This window comes from Globicephala melas, chromosome 8 (genome assembly GCF_963455315.2).
Source record: "Globicephala melas chromosome 8, mGloMel1.2, whole genome shotgun sequence".
NCBI lineage: Eukaryota > Metazoa > Chordata > Mammalia > Artiodactyla > Delphinidae > Globicephala > Globicephala melas.
In genome coordinates, this window is record NC_083321.1 from 75,468,750 (window position 1) to 75,491,237 (window position 22,488).

The window sequence follows — 22,488 nt, forward strand, 5'->3', positions numbered from 1 at the left end:
TAAAACCCCTAATTAAATGCCTAAATTGCAAAGAACAATTTCAGTCTTTAGATTGCTGTGTGTGGATTTTCCTACTACATGGTAACTGCCAGAGAAAGTAACAAAGAGCTATAAATCAAATTTTGTAATCGGGACCATTAATGCATCTTTCATTATCTAGCAGGGCAAGAACAGAGAACACACAATGCTTCAGGTAAAACATAAATGCACTCATATTGGCTACAAGTGCCTTCTTTTAAGCTTGAAATTTTGGAAGTCTATTAGGCAACATGTACCTGTGTAACTAGTGGCCTGGAAAACTTATCAGGACATGATTACATGGCTGGTTGGGTCTACCTGGGTCCAAGTGTATTTTTCAATATCTGAAGGCGTTTTTTTTAAGCATGGAATTTTGAGAACAATGAAACAAGTTAAGAAGACTCGTGAGTATTCACATTTATTGAACATCTATTATAAACCTTACAGTGTATTTTCCTTTACATACATTCTCACATTTAACTGCATTTCAGTCCTATGAGATAAGAGCATTTTTGCCTATCTGAGGAAGCTGAAGCTTAGAGAGTTTGTGTAACATATGGGTGGTGACTCAACCAGAAAAGTGGCAGAACAGGGTTTCTGAGTCAGATTCTCAAACATTATTAGCTGTTAGAAAAAATGCAAATGAAAACCAAAGTGAGACACCTCTACACACCTATTAGAATGAAAAAAATGTAAAATAAAAAACTTACCAAATGATGGCAAGGACACAAAACAGCTATAATTCTCATACACTGCTGGAGCCAGGGACAGAGTGCAAAATGATATAGTCACTTTGGAAAATAGTTGGGCAGTCTTTTTATAAAGTTAAGTCTTCACTTACCACATGATCCTACAATCCTATCCCTTAGTATACACCTAAGTAAATAAAAAGTTATGTTCACACAAAATGCCATACACAAATGTTTATAGCAACTTTACTCATAATCACCCAAAACTGGTATGCGTGTGTATGTGTGTATGTGGTGTGTAAGTGTGGCCTGTGTGTGTTTTAAGGGTGAGAATCACTATATCTCTTCTGAAAATAGGAAATACCAATTTGTCTATTTCAATTGTACTCACTTTTAATGCCTGGATAATTTTAGTGAATTTTATGACTGAAGTTTGAAAAATAAAAAATAGTTCTAAAGTGACAATTTAATACTTTTCAAAAAACACAGAGACATAAACTAATGGCTAAAATAAACTGAAAGGGGAATGTAAACCAAAATTGGGCATTTTCCAATGGTCCAAAGGAAACATTTAAAATTCGTAGCTGAGGAATATAGGGTGCTTTCCCTGAAGAGTGTACTCAAATGTCAATGTGTATAAGATTCACTAAAAGAGCCTGTTTTGTGTGTTGTGGTGTGCTGCCCAGACCCCACCTTCTGGACTGATGCACTCTCTTTTCCAGCTGCTAGTGTTATTGGCTACTGATGACTCACAGCCGAGTCCCTCTCCAGGCATTTTCCTAAACCAAAGGGAGTTGTCTGACCCAAGGTTACATCCTTCAATGCTAGCAAATGGCAGTAAACTTATATAAACTCAAAAACTTTAGTCTCAATTGCAGCTGCTTTGCCAACAGTGGTATTTCTGCTTCAGAAGATCAGCATAGCCCCTGTGACATTGTATGTTGCCCTTAGATTGGCCAATGCCATTTTTTCCATTCTCAAGAAGAAGGATCAGAAGCACTTCATATTCTTATGAGATGAACAACAAAATACCTTTATGGTGGTGCCTAAGCTATGTTAACTCTCCCACCTTCTGTCATAGTACAGTTCAAAGGGATCTGGATCATTTGAACATTCCACAGAATATTTAAATAGTGCATTCTGTTGATGATATCATGATAATCAGACCAGATGAACAAGAAGCAGCAAATATGATAGAGGCCTTAGTAAGATTCATAAAGTAAGGTACGGAAAATAAACTCTGTGAAGATCTATGGGCCCACATCTGTGAAATTTTCAGAGATCCAGTAGTCTGGGGAATGCTGAGACATTGCCTCAAGAATAAAGGAAAAATCATTATACCTCAGAAGTCCCATCACCAGGCGGGAAACACAACCATCTGGCAGGTCTCTGCATGTTCCAGAAACAACATATTTCACACTTGGGAATACTGTCTGACCTATTTTCCAAGTGACAGCTCTGTGTCAGGTTCAGGATGTGGTGCACAATTCATGGTAGATCCTATGGCACTAAAAGTATCTATAGTGGGAGAAGATGCTTTGTAAAGCTTATGGCAAGCTCCGATAGAAGAATAATAGTATACATCCTCTAGAGATCTGGTGCAAGGCCATACCATTTTCAGCAAGGAACTATACAGCTTTCAAAAACTCTGGCATGTTGCTAAACTTTAGTGGAAATGTAGTATTTGACCTTGAAAGTTCAAGAGAACATGTAGCTAGAGCTATCTACCCATCACTAGTTGTAAATAGTCAGATATACCAAGTCATAGGTGGAAGCAACAGTAATATAAGAGGGAACAATACATTTAGGGACCATACTGATCATAAGTAAGGCCACAGGGAGAAAGTAAATGGCATAGGCAGGTGGTCCAGACTTCCGTGTCATTTACCAGCATTTTATTTGTACCTCTCCATCAGCTCACACCCATGGCTGCAGAGGGAAGGTGGAAGAGGTGCCTTTATGACCAGCTGATGGAAAAGGAAAGGCTGAGTTTGTTTTACAAATGGGTCTGTCAGTATGTGTGTACAAGATGAAGATGGATGCTTCATTACAGCCCCACTCAGGGGTGGTCTGAAAGATAGCAGTAAGGGGAATCCTCTCAATGGGTAGAGCTTTGAGGATCTGAGGATGTACCTAGTCAACCACTTTGTTGGAATAAAAATGACCAAGTTAAGGATATACATGAACTTGCCATAGAAATGAGTGGCATAGAAATGAGTCACCATATCTGCAGGTATACTTGACCCTGATCCTCGGGAAAAAGTAGGACTTCTCATACACAGTGCTGGCAGGGAAGAATTATTTGATACCCAGATGATCCATCAGTGCATCTTGTGGCACTTTGCTTCTTAATTTTGATGGTAAATGGACAAGTGCAGCAATCACAGCCTGAGAAGAGCACAGTGATCAGAAGCTCAGACCTCTCTGAGATGAGAGTCTAACTCACTCCACCAAGTTACCCTCCTGGACCAACAGAGATGTTAGTCAAGGTGAGAGGAATCTAGAATGCATGTTGAGAATGGAGGCAATCAGTGCTCATTGCAGTCTCAAGATTAGTTTCAGTAGCTGAAGCTATAATTCACCTCACTGACTTTCTTCTTATATTTCCCCAGAAAACAGACCAACTGGAATCCTGGGGCAAGTTTTACCAAATGGCATGAACTTACTAAATGCTACAAATATACCCAAGTGGTGGAAAGAATGGACGATAGTGGCTTCTGTAGATGGAGGCACTCATTCCTCCAGAAACCCAGAGTGTTGGCTACTGATGTGGATGATTACAATTGTGCTTAGCTAAGGGAAACTGCCTCACCCAAAGTTACACTCCCTCCATGCCTATAATAAATAATTGTTCAATGCAAAAACACAAAGGCCTGGTCCATTTGCCTCAGTTCATGGCAAATCTGAAGGCCCTAGCTCCAAAATCCCCTGTAGGATTGGCTGAGGTTTCTGTTACAATAGCCAATTATGCTTCCCTCACTCCCTTGCAAGTGCTGTACCTGAGAGCAATCTCTCAGTAAACGTTCTAATACAAAACTCTGCTTCAGAGTCTGTTTGCTGAGGAATCTGACCTAAGACACTCCTGCAACTGCCAATTTCTGGCCAAACCTCCAAAGGTGAGACCAAGAAATCTATAATTTTAATAAATACCAAAGGAGATTCTGATACAGTAGAGTCAAGGACCATACTTTGAGAAACAGTGCATTCAGTAAGCCCAAGACATGGATGAGCTATAACCTAGTATTGCAAAAAGAAAGTATCTGGAATTCTGTCACCAGAATCCATGGAGCTGCCTCCATACCTTTGCATTCAACTTCCAGGAGAAAAATGCAGTGAAGTCCTAGCTGTGGTGCTGAGATTCAGCCCATCATTTTCCTAGAAGAATGTGGCCTGCTTAAGCATCAGACTAATCCCATATTTCCTCTGCCTTCTATAACCATGTTTCTTCTGGTCCAGTTACAGAGCTACCTTCTCAAATGGAAGAATTCCAGCATCAAAATTTGCACATTATTACTTATTGTTGGTCTCCTCTATATCCATTCATAAGCTAGTGTGTTCAGAGCTTCAGATAAGCCAACTAAACCCAAGGTATAGAAACAAAGTGATGATTATATATTCCCACATTTCATCTTTCTAATTTACTTTTACCAAAACACCTCAGTTTTTCCAGTTTCATCCTGAGCAGTTATTATTTCCATTTACCTTTCCCATTATTACAACTAAGGTGCTGAAAAATCAGGGTCTCCTGATCTTAATTTGAGTCTATTAATGTCACTATCTTTTCTTAGGATTCATTATCAGAGTAACTGTTTCTTCCATCTCTCCTCCTTAAGCCTCTCATCCTATATCTTTCGTCAAATTGAAATAATCTCCATTCATTCTCAAGAAATCTTAGTAATTCAAGTTACTCATACATTCCTGAGCAAAGAGGTGGAGAAAAATGAGGTTCATCATTAATTTCCAGATCCATGTTTTTTTCAGGGCTGTATCTTCCTAACATTTTATCCAGCATGACAGATTTGGCTATTTAAAAATAGAAAGTAACTATGGGTGCATTATTAGTGATTTCTTAAATACTCTTTCCAATCCAAGATGAGGAGAAAGAAAAAGGTTATTACAAGAGTTCAGACCACAGAACACTTGTCCAGGTCATTTTTCAAAGAGAATTTCACCCTGGACATCCATTTCTTACAATTTTATTTATTCATTAGTCACCATTCCAATCTCTTAATTAGGCAATAACCGGGGTGATACATCTCCAGTTGATCTATTCTGCTTTTGCTTTTCTCTGGCTGTAGTCTTTGTAGGAACAGACTAATGGTTAAAAATGCAGAATTTACAAACAGACAAATCAAATTCAAATCCCAATTGTGCCATCTTGGACAAGTTAATTACCTTCCTTTTCCTACTTAAAATGGAAATACTAATATTAATACTAATGGTAAAACGGAAATACTAATATCCATTTCATGAGGTCATGATGAGAACTCAATGAAATAATGAATATAATGTATACAGTATTGGTGATTATTATATGGTGTTTTAATATAGCAGCTATTATTATTGATACCCTTACAGCATTGTCATCAAAAGAACTTTTTGACAAAATTTCAATAAGGAATAAGTGAGAATCACCTGTAAAGAAGTTACAGGGACAGGATCCCTATAATCATTTTTTAAGTTCCGTCAAGAAGCACTTGCTGGGTTTCCCTGGTGGCGCAGTGGTTGAGAGTCCGCCTGTCGATGCAGGGGACACGAGTTCGTGCCCCGGTCCGGGAAGATCCCACATGCCGCGGAGCAGCTGCGCCCGTGAGCCATGGCCGCTGAGCCTGCGCGTCCGGAGCCTGTGCTCCGCAACGGGAGAGGCCACAACAGGGAGAGGCCCGCGTACCGCAAAAAAAAAAAAAAAAAAAAAAAAAAAAAAAAAGAAGCACTTGCTATTGTCTGTAGGGAAGTGTCCATCTTGATAAAAAAGGTCCCAGATCCAGTTCCTGTTGATTTTTAACAGGTCTATCCTGGCAGTGCTGCTCTGCCTTTATTTTACTCTCATATAAAAAGTTTTATATGGGCTGTCATCAAAAATATGCCCTCATCTTTTCATATATTTTAGTTTTTAGTTTCATTGGAAAGTACAAAATATCTTAATTATTCATTTAAGTATGTATTTAAGATAAGATGTATTGCATGAGAAAACATTTGAATTAGTGTCCACACACTAGAACGCTTTTTAGTAAGGTTTTATCAGTTTTGCCAGTTAGTTTTGGAAATTAACACAAATTCAACTACGAAAATCTAAGGAATGATTTATCTATACATGAAGAACACATTTGATTCAGTACCACCCCGAAGAGAATCTGCAAGGCCAGCAACTCTATTTGACCATAAACCACTTCAGTGAATAACACACTCTAATGAAGGATGAAGATGAATCGTCCTGGTTAGTGCTAATGCTTCAGTGCAGCGAGAGAGAATAAGTACCCCTACAAATGACTATTAGGTTTACTTTTTTTCCCACTTTAAGGCACTAGAATAAATAAATATTTAATGAAAGAAAAAATGGGACTCTATAAAACCAAACTGGGAGGCTTAGCAGAGCTTTATTGAGAAAAAGTATAGGGTCCTAAAATCAAATCCAAGCCAAAGCAATTCACACACTGGAGAAGAGGGCCCCTGACTTTTCAACATCTTAGCAGCTTTTATTATCATGAGGACAAAATTTATGTAGTTGTTCATTCATCACATCATGGACACTTGAGGTGGAAGAATCATCTGGTCTGGTATTTCTAAACTTCAGTTATTATACAGCTACTTCTGTCACATCTGTATATAATCTATATTCAGATTTACTTATTATTCTTTAAATTAACTCTAATTTTTGTTTTAAAACATTTATGCTCAAGAGAAAACTTACACTGTTGTTTTGAATATGTTATAGTATATAACAGTATTATGTTAAAGTACTAGTTATTTTATCCTGATACACATTAAAACAGACACATATTTAAAATTTATTTACTCACAGTCCACCTAAAATCATCTTGTATATCACAAGTGGTACTTGTAATAGACATTGGGAACAGTGGTCTGGTTCAACTTTCTATATATGAATACTATCTTGGAAACAAATTTTATATACTTCTCAGGTTTCCTTAGAGGCAGCTGTTCCCTGGACCCTCAGCTGCTCTGTCCACCTCAGCCAACAACACTTTGCTCACAGTGTTCCTCCCCCTGAGACCAATAAGCTACCTGCCCTAGGTCCAGCTCCTTCTCACCTTTGGCCACCTCAAAGCAATGTGGCTGACAAATCCCACACATGGAGTTTCTGGCTCTTCCCGTCACTTCCAGATTAGACAAAACACTACACATTCAAGGCATGGGATGTGACAGAGAGCAGCTTTTGAAGGTGTCAGATGATAAAACTCAGAAGTGCAGAGGAGTTAATCCGCAAAGCAAATGTTGAGTATAATTCCCCTATTTTTTGCTTCCATAAATGAATCTAGGCAAAATTTCTCTTTAAAGCCCATCCTGAAAATGTCCTTATACAAAAAAGAGTCACTTACTGAGCGCCCTCCTATGTCTTTTCATAATCTGTTGTGAAATAGTACCTGATTTCTCATTGCTTCACAGCCTGTCTTCCTCACTTGCCTTTTTACTCACTGTCTGCCCTAGGTTTGGCATCTCTCAAATAAATCATTAGCACTTTAAATCTTGCCTCAGGATCTTTTTCTAGAAAATTCAGATTAGAAAAAATGCCCTTTATAACCCTCCCAGACAAGTCTTTCAGCCTCTGCTTGATTACCTCAAATGACATACAACTTATTGACACAAAAATAATCCTTTCCAGTTTCACATAGCTCTCATTAGTAGAATATTCTTACAGTGAGCTAATCTATTACAATCACTGAGACTTTATTCTGTGTCCAGTGCAGGTGGGTGCTCTCAGGGAGAATGAGAAGGGTTTGCTCTAGTATTGGCCCTCATGAAGCATGCTAGGAAGACACAACAGGTTCATATAAAATCACTAAAAAATAATAGTTGAATAGTATCAGTCTGTGACAGCTTGTCCTACTGTGCTTTAGAAAATGAGAAAATTAAAGACAGTGTATAGATTTTTTTATTAAATTAATTTTATTCATTTGTAGAACTATTCTTTATTCTGAGATTATGCCCTTTTTATCTTTTTGGTATTTTAAATACCCTTTCTTTTATTAAGTGATAATAGATAAAAGTATTTTAAAATGTTCCTTCTTGACTATATAAAAAATAGCAAACTTACAATGATCACCACACTTGTTTTTTTTTTTTTCCCATTCTTCACATGGCATTTTATTTTATTTTATTTACGTCTTTATTGGAGTATAATTGCTTTACAATGTTGTGTTAGTTTCTGCTGTACAACAAAGTGAATCAGTTATACATATACATATATCCCCATATCCCCTCCCTCTGGAACCTCTCTCCCACCCTCCTATCCCACCCCTCTAGGTCATCATAAAGCATGGAGATGATCTCCCTGTGCTATGCAACAAGTTCTCACTAGCCATCTATTTTACATTTGGTAGTGTATATATGTCATTGCTACTCTTTCATTTCATCCCAGCTTCCCCTACCTCTTCTCCATGTCCTCAAGTCTATTCTGTACGTCTGTGTCTTTATTCCTGCCCTACCACTAGGTTCAACAGTACCATTTTTTTAGATGCCATATATATGCGTTAGCATACGGTATTTGTTTTTCTCTTTCTGACTTACTTCAATCTCTATGACAGACTCTAGGTCCATCCACCTCACTACAAATAACTCAATTTCGTTTCTTTTTATGGCTGAGTAATATTCCATTGTATATATGTGCCACATCTTCTTTATCCATTCATCTGTTGATGGACATTTAGGTTGCTTCCTTGTCCTGGCTATTGTAAATAGTGCTTCAATGAACATTGTGGTACATATCTCTTTTTGAATTATGGTTTTCTCAGGGTATATGCCCAGTAGTGGGATTGCTGGGTCATATGGTAGTTCTATTTGTAGTTTTTTAAGGAATCTCCATACTGTTCTCCATAGTGGCTGTATCAATTTACATTCCCACCAACAGTGCAGGAGGGTTCCCTTTTCTCCACACCCTCTCCAGCATCTATTGTTTCTAGATTTTTTGGTGATGGCCATTCTGACTGGTGTAAGGTGATACCTCATTGTGGTTTTGATGTGCATTTCTCTAATGATTAGTGATGTTGAGCATCTTTTCATGTGTTTGTTGGCAATTTGTATGTCTTCTTTGGAGAAATGTCTATTTAGGTCTTCCACTCATTTTTGTATTGGGTTTTTTATTTTTTTGATATTGAGCTGCATGAGCTTCTTGTATATTTTGGACATTAATCATTTGTCAGTTGCTTCATTTGCAAGTATTTTCTCCCATTCTGAGGGTTGTCTTTTCATCTTATTTATGGTTTCCTTTGCTGTGCAAAAGCTTTTAAGTTTCATTAGGTCCCATTTGTTTATTTATGTTTTTATTTCCATTACTCTAGGAGGTGGGTCAAAAAGGATCTTGCTGTGATTTATGTCATAGAGTATTCTGCCTATGTTTTCCTCTAAGAGTTTTATAGTATCTGGCCTTACATTTAGGTTTTTAATCCATTTTGAGTTTATTTTTGTATATGGTGTTAGGAAGTCCACATTTGTTTTTAAATTTAAAGATCTTATTCATTGAACAAACAACTAAATCAAATTAAATACAAAATAGAGATGAAAGTTGAGATATCAGATAAAGTCTACAAGTTATCTTACCTTAATGTGAATATCCATGACTAGAGATTAGGCTATGGGTTCTAGTCTGTGTTCTAGAAATTCTTAGTCGATAATTTCCCATCTAGATCCTTAACCATGGTGAGAAATGTTTAATCATAAGTTATAGTTTTCCGAGTAAACTCTATCCCATCTTTGTTACTTCTACTGGTATCTCGGTTTTCTTTTCTGGTTTGTTTGACACTTTCTACCATGTGAGACAACTGTTATATCAGATTTTCAATAGTAAATCCCCTATCAACCTGGTAATTATTTTCATTACTCACAAAAACTGCTATTGAATTCCTCCAAGAAATGATTGATATGCTGCATCTTGTTTTGACATATCACACTAATGATGGAGGGAAAGAGTGAAGGAAAAAGTTTTAATCATGCATTCTAGAAGTTGGAAATATGGCTTCAGGGTAATGGGAAGCGGTTACTGGCTATATCTCCTTCAATTTAGACTCAAGGCACACAAGCAGGCCAGCACTTCCTTCAAAACAGATTCTCTCCTAATGCCAGACACCAAGATAGTTTCTGAGGTTGATGAACTTAGTGACCTTAGTGCAACAACTATCGGAAGCCCAACCCCAGACAGTGAAGCTTAAAGAGTTAGTCCAACAGCACCCATCAGATGATAACAGAAGTAATAATAAATAGTAATAATGTTTATTGAGTAGTACTTAACTACACACTAGGCCCTGTGGTAAGTGCTTTATGTGTATTATATCACTTAATCCCACTGCACATTATCTAACTCCCTCACAAGTTCCAAGTGAGGAGTTCTCAGGGGGAGGGTCTGTTCAGCACCAGCACGTGTCCTAGGTTCCTACCACAGCACCTGGCCCACGGAAGGTGCTCAATAAATATTCATTCTCAGAATGAATGAATGAATGACCATCTCCTTCTTCTTTGAACTTGGTACTTGGGGTCTCCAGAAGGAACTCCAGGATTCTGGAGAGAAATCTGTATAACCATTGAAGATGCTGAAAACACAAATAGGTTTTAAACTATATATTTTTTTGAAGTCTGTAAAGCTGGAAGAGTTTTTCATCAACTGTAAGATCTGAATCAATAGTGAATTTACACTTCAAACTAACGGAAAAATGTTTTAGTGTTGTTTATCATATGCTCCTATGTGGGTAAAAGGAGAGTTCTTAAACAAAGATAATCAAGTATGTAATGAGAAACCAGGGTCATGTAACAACAGTGGACAGAAGAACTGCATTTCAGTATGAAAAGCTTTCCGGAAGTTGATTGAAGAAGCACCCCCTATGCCCCCACTTCTTGCAAATAAGATGCTCAGTATATATGGATGTCAACCAACCTGGCTGTCTCCCAGACCTTCTCTATAAAGAATACAACCAAAGCCACAAGTTTATAGGCATTCCAGAACTGCGATAGTGCCTTCCACAGTGCCTTTGGGAGTATCACAGACAAAGTGAAATCCTCATGAGTGATTTTGATGGTAAAGAACTTACCTTTAAAGAAAAACTGGGGAGAAAGAGATGACAGAAGCAGACAAGAGTTCTGTTTTAAAGGGTTTGTGCCAAACTGGGGTTATCATTTGCAGCAAAGTCAGACTGTGAGAAGGCAATGATAACACCAAAAAACATGTAATAGGATCCCCCAAAGCACTGCTTGTGACCCCACAGTTTCAGCAATCCCAGGAAGTTCTAGTCACTGCTAGGTAATGGAAGTGCTACCTCCTTCCCTGTGCCCACTTAGTGACAGATGGCCCCACCCAGAGCAGAGAGCATCTTTAAGAAAGAAGACAGATAGACAATAAGCTTTTCATTTTATCATAAAGTATTCACTTACAAAGAAAAAGTTTCAGACAGAGACTGATACACACACAAAAAGTGCTATTATTTCAAAAACCTCTGGAGCAGATAAAACACAAAGCATTTTACAGATCTGGTGGATTCTTTAGAGAAAGACCAAAAAAATTGCCAGATGAGAAAAACTTTCTTATAATAACCTTGGTCCTTGCTAAAGAATCTTTTTAATACTCTTATTTCCTTCTCATTGTTCTTATATTTTACTAATATTGTCTACTCTTTTCTCCATTTGCTCAAGTTTCTTGATACATTCTTTTCCAGAGAAATTCAGAAAAGAACGTGAGGAGTATAATTTTTCAAAGCCCCAAAATACGTGTAGTAAATATAAAGCCCAGTTTACAAACTCAGATGTGGAAGAAACAAAACTTTCCTTTATTTTCTAGAAAGCAATCCAGTCTGTAATTGGAGTTTCCATTCCTGTTTCTCAGAGCAAGTGTTAAACTTAACCTTATTCGTTTTGGAGGTTTCCCTCAAGATCCTCTCAAGGTTCCTAAGGGCTTAAGCATTGTCAAACAACATGGTGGTGGATACTCTCTAATTATTGGGGCACTTGTTTAACTGTTTCTGCCAGAGCATTTGCTGTTCCTGTCACGTGATCCCCTCAGAGCCTATGGATCTCTGCTGCTTCTGGGCCACCTTTGAGGCACAAACGTCTTGCCTCAAAACTGTTCTCAGTTCCACATGCCAGAATGCGTCCTGTAACAACTTCTGTCTCTGGTCTCGCCACTGCCATGAGAAGCCGATCCGCCACTTCAGTCAAGCCATCATATGACTGATGCCACATCACAAAGGATCCAGAGCCAGAGCCACTCAGCTAAATTCTTCTGATCTCTTCCTTCTGGTGACAAGGGAATCTCTTTTTAATCCAGAGGATTTCTTTATATTTTTTAAATAACAAATCATTGCTCCCATGCATTCTACTTCTTTCTATAGACTCTGCAAACGCCCCTTCACTCTCCTAAACCTTAGGCTTTTGAAAAACAATAACCAAAAATATGTTGGCTACTTCTACTCTCTTTGCCCCATACCTTCCTGAGGCAACTAGGACATAACAAAATCTGATTGGTAAGAAACAAGGGAAAAGGAGAAAGAGAAACAGGGAGAAAACATCTCACATATTGACCCAAACTGACTTTGGTCAAATTTCCTATTAATATGTGTACATATAACCAAGTTCTGTTGAGTCTTCCTGTCTCTCATCTCTTCCCTCCTTTTCATTCCCTTGTCACTATTTTGGCCCAGGACATTATCATTTCTCATTTGAAATACTGTAAAAACCACCTAGCCTGGCCTCCCTGGTCTAACTTCCTCACTGTTATCAGCGTGGGTTTGGTAATAAAAAAATCAAATCTTACCATGTCACTAAGTTTTTTGGAAATGGTTCAGAGTCTCTGGGTTGCTTTCAAGAATTAATCCAAACTCCTGAGCATGTCATAGGAGACTTCATGATGTGGTCCTTGCTTCTCCAGCCTCATCTCTTGCTGTTCCTCAGCACATACTGAACCTTAGAGCCATAACCAGGCTAGAATATTACTGTTCTATTCCAAGTCTTCCTGCTGTTGTCCATGCTGTTCTCTTTTTCTGGATTCCATTCCCTCCAGTCTTCTCATGTGGAACTAACTTTCCTTTCAGACTGTCCTCTGGGATCACTCTCCCAGGGAGTTTCTTGGCCTCCCTCTCTGTGATTAGGAGCCTCTTCCCTGAGTACCTATAGCACTCCATACAAACCACATTATTATAAATGTTGGTTTGTTAATCTCTCTTTCCCAATAGTGTGTGAGCTCCATGAAATCAGGAATTCTTTCACCTCTGTATCCCCAGGACCTAGCACAGTGATGCACAGATAGTTAACGTTCACAAAACAATTCTTGAACTACTGTGTAATCATACAATTTATGCTAATAAGATAAGGCTAATTTCAACATTAAATATCTAGCACACTGGATATCTGTGTCAAGTAAATTAAAATAATAATAATAAGCTTTGCTGACCAATTCTAAACTCACTGACTAGGTTAACATTTAATTTTTTTTTTCCCTAAGAAAAACGCTCTCATATCAGCCTAAATACCTGGAGTTCTTGATTCATCTCTGATATAAGTAACAAGGTTCTATTTGTTGGTGTTCCTAGAAAAACAAAACAGAGTAAGAAATGCATATAGATATAACTTATATGTTACTCTGTACCTTAATATAATCTTACCCTTTGGGGGGCAACTGATTGAAAGTTAAATGAGAATAGACTTTTAAAGTTATAACAAAAGGAAATCAATAGATTGAAGACTTATTCTATCAGACTATCCTCAATTGCACAAGACTTTGTTAATGGTCACTGTATAACACTTTTCAAAGGGCATTGCATGCTGCATGTTTTTCTAGATGCAGTACCATGTGATTATAGAATTATGGAGTGATTATTTGGTTACTTATTTCAGGTAACATATTAAGTAAGCTAAACAAAGAAATTCAAAAAATGTTCTCGAAACGCTATCGAAATGAATATTTAATTTTGTAAAAATTAATTTGACCTACTTTTACACTATTTTATCCTTTTGTTCATTTAAGCCCTCAAATTCATTATCCTTGGATTAGCTGTCAGATATTCCTAATTAAAGTTATCCCTAAGTATAATGTGGGTAAAATTTTCAACTCATGGTATAATGAAAGGAGAATGGTTTGTATTATACACATCTCAGTTCCCTTTAAAGTGTACACAGCAAATATTCAGCATTATATTGGTGGTCAGAAAGCATCTGCCGTTAGATAGAGGCTGACACCTCTATCACACAATTAACTAGTGTGATTAATGAAGAAGGAGATCAATGTTTCATACAATTTTAATTTTATGTTCTGGGCTTGATATGGAAAGAATTTGTACTGGGTAATAAAGGAATATAGGTTCATTCTAATAAGCATGACAAATGATTTTTTAAAAATGGGTCCAACTCATTAGCTAGACATCTACAAGCCTATATGACCCTCAGTGCCCTGGCAGAATTTGGGGATAATCTTAATGCCTAATTACCAGTTATGTGACTATACTTCAACAAATTGGTTCCTTTATGAAAGTCAAACAAACATAGAAGTATTCATGCTGAGGTATGACAAAAACCAAAATGCTTATATAGAAAAACATCTTGACTTCAAAAGCTAAATCATATTAACAGCATTTTTCACAAGGCTACATTTTTAACATCTATTGTGGGCCTCTGTAGGCACTTTGACAAGAATGACATTTTGTCAGAATTAACAAACCAGGGAAAGAATGTATGCTCTAACCCTGACGTGAGTGCTATTGAAATAAAAACACAGACAACACCGGATGCTGTGTTCAGCTACAACATGCATTTCTGAGATGTTGCTGATTCAACTTGATCTCAATGTCCATATTGTAACGAGCTGGCCTCTTGCCTCCAGAGAATACTATGAGATTTCAGTAGCTTAAATTAAGATGAAGTACATGTTGTCTTTTAAATAAGATCCAAAGCATAACACAGTGTAAAGAAGACAATTTTTGAAAAAACAAATACAATATGTAGTTCTGAATAATTGACTTCAGAGTTAGGAGTAAATAGAAAACAACTTCTCCTGGAATTTTTTCTGAGAATGACTACTTGTCACTTTTTAAAAATAAGTTCCTATTTTTTTTTTTTTTTAGGAAATTCATCTTAAAAAAATTTTGGAGGGAAATCATGATGGAACCAGGGACTCAGCAATCAATAAGATTCTCAACATGTTTCAAATCACCTTTGACCAAAGTCATTGTTGTTTAGTTTCGTTTTGAAGCAAGCATGCCTTGGGCACTTACACTATAATAAGTGCTGAAGGAATTCACATGAACACAGGGCCTCATCTTGAAAAAGTTCAAAACTTAGTCAGGGAAACGGAAGTACAAACTGTATAATGCAGGGAGGTCATGCACAAGTGGTATAGGAAAGGAACCAGCTAAGTGCTGTGAGAATCCAGGGGCACAAAGGAATTAGCAATTAATTCCAAGCTTGGCAGAGAGATGTTGGAGAGGCTAATATGCACTCATTCATTTATTCATTCGTTCATCAAACATTTATTGACTATCAATGTATTAGGCCAGTATTAGACACTGACTATATACAGGTGAATAAAATATAATCCCTGCCCTTCAAGATCACACAGCTTCACTTCCATCATCAATGAATATTTTTGCTTGGCCTTAGAGAATATAATGATGAGACCAACAGTAGTACAGATTTCATGGAGTTTATAATCTGGAAGGATATATTGACAAGTAAGTGGACGATCGTGATAATATGAGTCAATAATAATGGCTAACTAACTTTTACTATGTGCTTAAATGAATTAGCCCATTTAATCCTCATTCTGAACTCCTGAGATAGGCACTGTTTAAGCCTCATCTTAGAAAGGGGAGAACAAGTACAGAGAAGGTGTGTAGCCTATTCAAAATCAAATTTAAGGAAAAGGCAGAGCCAGAATTTGAACCCAAGTGATCTGGCAGCAGAACTAGTGCTCTAAGGTGTCACGTCACCTCTCCAAGTTCTGGGATGGGAAAATGCAGGGTGCTGTGGTGCAAAGGTGAGATTTAACCAAGGGGTGGAAGGCGTGCCAAAAGCTACCTGGAAAAAGCAACATCTATCTATTTTGAAACTTGTAAATAACAGTGATAAATCCTTTCAAAGAAGAAAGCACGGGAAGCTAGTGCACGGTTCCTGCTACATTTGAGGCAAGACTACGAAGGATTAGTAGAATTTGGACAGGCGGAAAAGAGAACAACATTCCAAGCTGAGGGAACACCACAGACAAAGGCAGGGAAGCTGACTTAACTATTTTCTCCTTTTTGGTAAAGCTCTTACACTTGCTATTCATTTGGAAAATAACTGAAATTGATTGTCTGATGTCAAAAATCCTGGGAGGGCAGGTCTTTCTGAAGGATACTGAATATGCAAATGGAGTGTTGGACTTTTAAATACTTCAATTTGCTCATCAGGATTCCAATATTACTTAGAGTCCAAGGAACATTGACTGTAACATTTTTCCACTGCAGAAGGATCTAACCACGAAAAGCATCCTCAAAAAATTTTGTCAGATGTAACCAAAAAAATAATAGCTAATATTTATTAAGCATTCACTCTGTGTCTGGCTCGATGCTGTACACTTTACATGAATTACTTCATCATATAATTGTGTGGATTACGTGATTATGTACTGTCATTTTCCACTTTTTAGGAAGGAGGAAACTAAAACTTAGAAAGATTAACTAATTTCCCCAAAGTCCCAGAGATGAAAGAGCCACAATGGAGATAAGTCAGATATCAACCCACCTTCTTAAATATTGTTATATGTAGCTGAGTTCCAACCAAAAGGTTTTTAACCCAACCTTTATGTTGTCATTGATGAGAAGAAACTGTCCTATTTTTTCTTTTTCTTTTAACAGTGTAGAGGAAAGAGAAGGAGTAAAGCTTGAGTTGAGTCCCAGCTCTACAACTTTCTGCTCTGTGACCTTGGGCAATCATTTCACCACTCTGAGCCTCAGTATCTCATCTTTAAGTTGAAAGGATTTAACTACAGGGTGTCTTAATGATTCTTCTGGCTATAAAGATCTATGATTTTGTTTTTATTTTAAAAAGAAAAAGCATAGTAATCACTAACTATTCCCACATTTTTAAAAAGAAAAAACAGGCAGGATAATCTAAAAACTTTTAAAGAGTTCAAATTTACTAGATTTTTGGTAAATGTTGGCTAAAATCATCTGAGGAATAGACATGACATCTTCAGTGTGCTGAATTATTCTCTGCCCCTGTGAAAGGCTGAACATCTACCATATTTTTCACTCATAACTCTGAGGGCTAGTGACACAGTTCATTTCCTTATTTCAAAAAGATTGATTTCATCCCCAAGAAAAGGTGCACATGAGCTGGAAAAAAAATGAATGTTTATGGGAACTGGGAGCATCCATTCTCATTCTATTAAAGCATCAGCTTATGTTCCGCTTCGGCCTTGCCTACCAAATTCAGAGCTGCTCAGTCTTCAGTCTAGGAAACCATGTGTTTGTGAAAAGGAACAAGCTGTCTCTTTTAATCCAAGAGCCAAATGTTAAGATTCCTCAAGTGTCAGTTTGAATTGTAGTGTTCATAACTTTAAATTGCATGGATTGTGTCTGCTCAGGGCTAGGCCTCCAGGAACTCCCAGTACAAGTCTATGGTCATGAGAAAGGCCAGATAACCAGAAAAATGGCCCCAACAAGGGTGGCTTCTTCTGATAACTCCAGGGCCCACTTCCCACTGACCTCCTCAAACCTGCTTTACTTTTTTTTAATTGAAGTATAGCTGATTTACAATGTTGTGTTAATTTCTGCTGTACAGGAAAGTGATTCAGTTATACATATATATACATTCTTTTTATATTCTTTCCCATTATGATTCATCATAGGATATTGAATAGTGTTCCCTGTGCTATGCAGTAGGACCTTGTTGTTTACCCTTTCTATATACAATAGTTTGCATCTGCTAACCCCAAACTCCCAATCCATCCCTCCTCCATGCCCCTTCTCCCTTGGCAACCACAAGTCTGTTCTCTATGTCTGTGAGTCTGTTTCTGTTTCGTAGATAAAACCTGCTTTCACATTGGGCTTCTCTGTTCTATTTGTTTGGAGGCCTCACCTACCCCAAACGCCCTCTCAGCGGGGGTTTCCAATAGACTGAAAATCTGATCAAGCCCTTCCCAAGATGCAGCTTTTTATTAACAGCCTCTTTAACACCATGAACAGCAAACAAGAGCTGTTACCTGCCCAACTTGTGCTCCATGTAGGAGTTCAAGAAAGAAGTGGAAGGAGGGCAGAGGCAAAGCAGGTCATGATAAGAAAAAGAAATTGGAAAAATTTCTGCCAAGACATGTGGAACAAAATATAATACTTTTACGTTTATGCATCACTTTCCCAAACAAGATCTTTTTTGATTTTCAGAATTAGGCAGGTGGGACAAGTGCTCTTAGCCCAATTTTAAAATAAGAAAGCTGACACTCAGAAGTGGCATAGGTTTCAATGTTTTGTGGGAGCCATTTAATTCCTGTGACTGCAGACCAAGTGCTCAGGCATAGCTTTGAGCAAGACAACCAATAAGATTTAAGGTCTTCTATCCTAAAATTCATACTAAAATTGATGCAACTTGGATCTTACATTAAGGCTCAGTTAATCTTAACCACTCAACAAACATTTCTTGGCCACCTATGTTCCCCGTTCTCAAGGAGCATACATGCCAAGTCTAACTTTCCAGCTGCTGCACTATATTTGGAAACTAATAAAACTCAATGATGAATAATAAATTGTAACTCCATTAGCCCAAATGTTGACTTTGTACAAATTGGCATAAACAGCTTTCCTCAAGACACTTTGTGATATTTGCTAGAATACTGTCATCATAATTCTCCAAACATGATGAACACAATGTAAAGGGAGCCACCTAGAATTGTGCAAAGTGCAACCTACAGAACCATAAGAGGGGAGCTTTGGCTCAGGGAAGGTTTCAGGACTCAGGAAAGAACCTTGAAACGAAGACACTGTTCCAAAGACAAGAGAGGAAGATGGAAGGTGTGGAGGCATAAGCACAATCTACATGAGGTCAGTGCAGAGGTGAACTTGAACGGATCAAGCAATAGTACAAATAATGAAGATAATAATGAACATTATTTATTATTTAGTGTGTGCCAGAGCCTAAACTTTCCATGTACTGATTTATTTAACCCTTAAAGCAGCTCAGTTAGAAAAACATCAGTTATTATGAAAGAGAAAACCAAGGCCCACAGAGAGCTTAAGTACCTGGGACCCTATGGAAAGTATCACTGACTTCAACTGCTGTGTAACCTGTATATGCAATTACTAATAAAAAAGACTACTTATCAAGGTCTGCTCAGTCAATCTGTTTGTAAGAAATGAGTAATGGAGACAGCATAAATTATTTGTAATTTTTATATATTATGTTTTTAATCAGTATTCATCATATTGGGAAAGTAAGATAAAAATATCTATTTCAACAAGCTTATATAAGCAGACTATAAATTAATTTCCATTAATGACAATTTTAGGAGGCACATTTCAAATTAATCCATTTTCACCGAAAATAATTTCCTTGATATATTATATGAATTCATTTGAACATTGTGAAACAGGTGATTTTTTTTTAAATCTCAATATTGAATAAGTTGCAGACTACCCCAATTATAAACTTCTTGTAATAGTCCTACACCAAAAACTGGATGATTCCATTAATGTAGATGACTCAGTACAAAGTTAAGTCTTATTTTGTTTAGTGGACTAAGAAAGATTTCGATAAATTTTAAGCCCTTTTTAATCTATTTTTAAATTTAGAAAGCAAAGCAAGGCAATGCAATCTTTGAAGTATTTCTGCACTGAACAGGGTAGTGCTCTCTTAAAGCCACTGTAGTGGTACTAGTTATTTTATAAGATTACAATGTTGATTCCTACAGACACTCCTCAAATTCAAGCCCTCCTCTTCCCTATACCTCTGTTTACTTAGAAAACTTCTCACTTTGGAAGTCTTTCTCTCACAAAACCCAGCTTTAGAGACAGCACACATATACCTAAGAATGGAGCTTAAGTTAAGGTGCTCGTACTATATTACTGCTTTTAGAAAATTATAATAAGTTAGACAAACTTGCTGTATGTATCTACTTAAAAGTATACAGAAATACGTTGCAATGCTAATTCAAGGATCAAATGATCATAAATAGTAGGGTAGACTTGGTCTGCAACATCTGGCCCAGAATTTTTGCCTCCAAGTGGCTAAAACACCCTTCAATTTCATGAAAATAGAGGTTTCAATGCACTTTAAAAATGGATTCAATTGACTACCTGGACATCTAATAGATATTGAAAATCAAGATTTTAATTATTTAGGGCTTCCCTAGTGGCACAGTGGTTGAGAGTCCACCTGCTGATGCAGGGGACATGGGTTCGTGCCCCGGTCTGGGAGGATCCCACATGCGGCAGAGCGGCTGGGCCCGTGAGCCGTGGATGCTGAGCCTGCGCGTCCGGAGCCTGTGGTCCACAACGGGAGAGGCCACAACAGTGAGAGGCCCACGTACCGGAAAAAAAAAAAAAAAAGATTTTAATTATTTAAAGATAAATGAACCTCACTTTTATTGACTTTATTGCTCTAAGAGGGCTATAAAATTTAAGATAAAATGTTTTCTGTGAGCTTCTGGATAGGCACAGATATTTGGCAGTGGGTTCACTAATCACCTGGAATCATAAGTTCCCTACCTGAGGAAAGAACTTCACAGTAGGCTCCGAGCTGTATTGAAGCCTCAGTGGCAAATACTCATACTTCCAAATGTCATATGTCTCCTTGGGAGTTTTCAAGTTACAGAAATTATAGTTTACCTCAGAGACAATATCCCTTATAAGCTGTTGACCCCTCCTTACTGTCTACCACCCCATGGGCTTCTAGCTCAAAAAAGGGTTACATTTATTTCATCATTCCTGATTGCATAGTCTGTTCTTCAAATTCTGCTTTAAATGAGTTATAGCATTTTAATAGTTTGCTTATTAATTAATAAGTTAAATAAAACCTTGGAATGTTTATTTTATATTTGTATAAGAGGCATGATTTTATATATTTTGAAGCTATAGTTTAACAAAAATATGACTACAAAGTCACAATACTCTATGGAGAAGGGGAGGAGTTGAGTTAAAGAAGAGAATTGTGAGGTGGGGAAAAGGGACGCCTCAAGCTCTGTTTTTGGGAATGTAAATTGGTGCAGCCATTATGGAAAACACTATGGAGATTCCTCAAAAAATTAAATATAGAACTACCGTATGAACCAGCAATTTCACTCCTGGGTATTTATCTAAGAAACCAAAAATGCTCATCAGAAAAGATATATGCACCCATATGTTCATTGCAGCATTATTTACAATAGCCAGGGTATGGAAGCAACCTAAGTGACTATCAACAGATAAATGGATAAAGAAGATGTGCCATATATATATATATATACACACACACACACACACACACACACACACACATATATATGGACTACTACTCAGCCAAAGAAAGAATGAAATTTTGCCATTTGTGACATATCATAACTAGACTTATCATGATGATCACTTTGAAATGCACAGAAATATCGAATCACTATGTTGTATACCAGGAACCAACATAGTGTTGTAGGTCAACTATACTTCAAAAACAAACAAACAAACTCGTAGGAAAAGAGATCAGATTTGTGGTTACTAGAAATAGGATGTAGGGGAAGAGGGGGAAGGGGGAATTGGATGAAGGCAATCAAAAAGTACACACTTCCAGTTTAATTTTGTATCTGTATGAGATGATGGATGTTCACTAAACTTATTGTGCTGATCCCTTCATGATGTATGTGAATCAAATCATTTTGCTGTACACCCTAAACTTATACAGTGCTGTATGTCAATTATATATCAATAAAACTGGAAGGAAAAGAAGAGAATTGTGAGTTCTCTTGGACTTTTATTACATAAAACATCAGAGAATTGAGCATCTATTCAGATCAAAAATCCAATAGGCAGCAGTCTATTTTAGCAGTGTCCCACTATCTCCCTAATCAACTACTAACACTATTTCTTTCTTAATATCTTGTGAAGAATGTTCATTTGAAAAATACTAGACATTCTCTTCCAGGTTAATCTGGGAAGAGAGTGGCCAGCTGTTTTTCAACTAAATTTTATCAATATAACTAATGCTTCTTTGCACATGCTGGTTCCTAAGCAAAAAGAAGCTAATACCAACTAAATTCTTGTTGAAACCATTATTCTGGTGACAGGTAACCAGGAAAGATAAAAATCAATAAAGGAAAACTGAATAAGACAGATGAGTTATAGCCCATATAATGGCAATTGCCAGAGCGTAGTGAGAAGGGTTGGAAAATATCACCTTGCCACATAAAAGGAGACACTGAATAGGGTCACACTGGGTATAGTTGAATTATCGTTGCACTGCTTGCCCTTAATGGAAATATCTTCATTTGACTAAGTAAGCTATCAAGTTCAATCATGGAGGATATTGAAGTATATTAGATGTTAATGATTAAATAATATTCAGCAAACTATAGTCAATCATTTTATTAAGTATTGTATTTAATAATGTATACAAAATTATTAAAAAAGAAAAC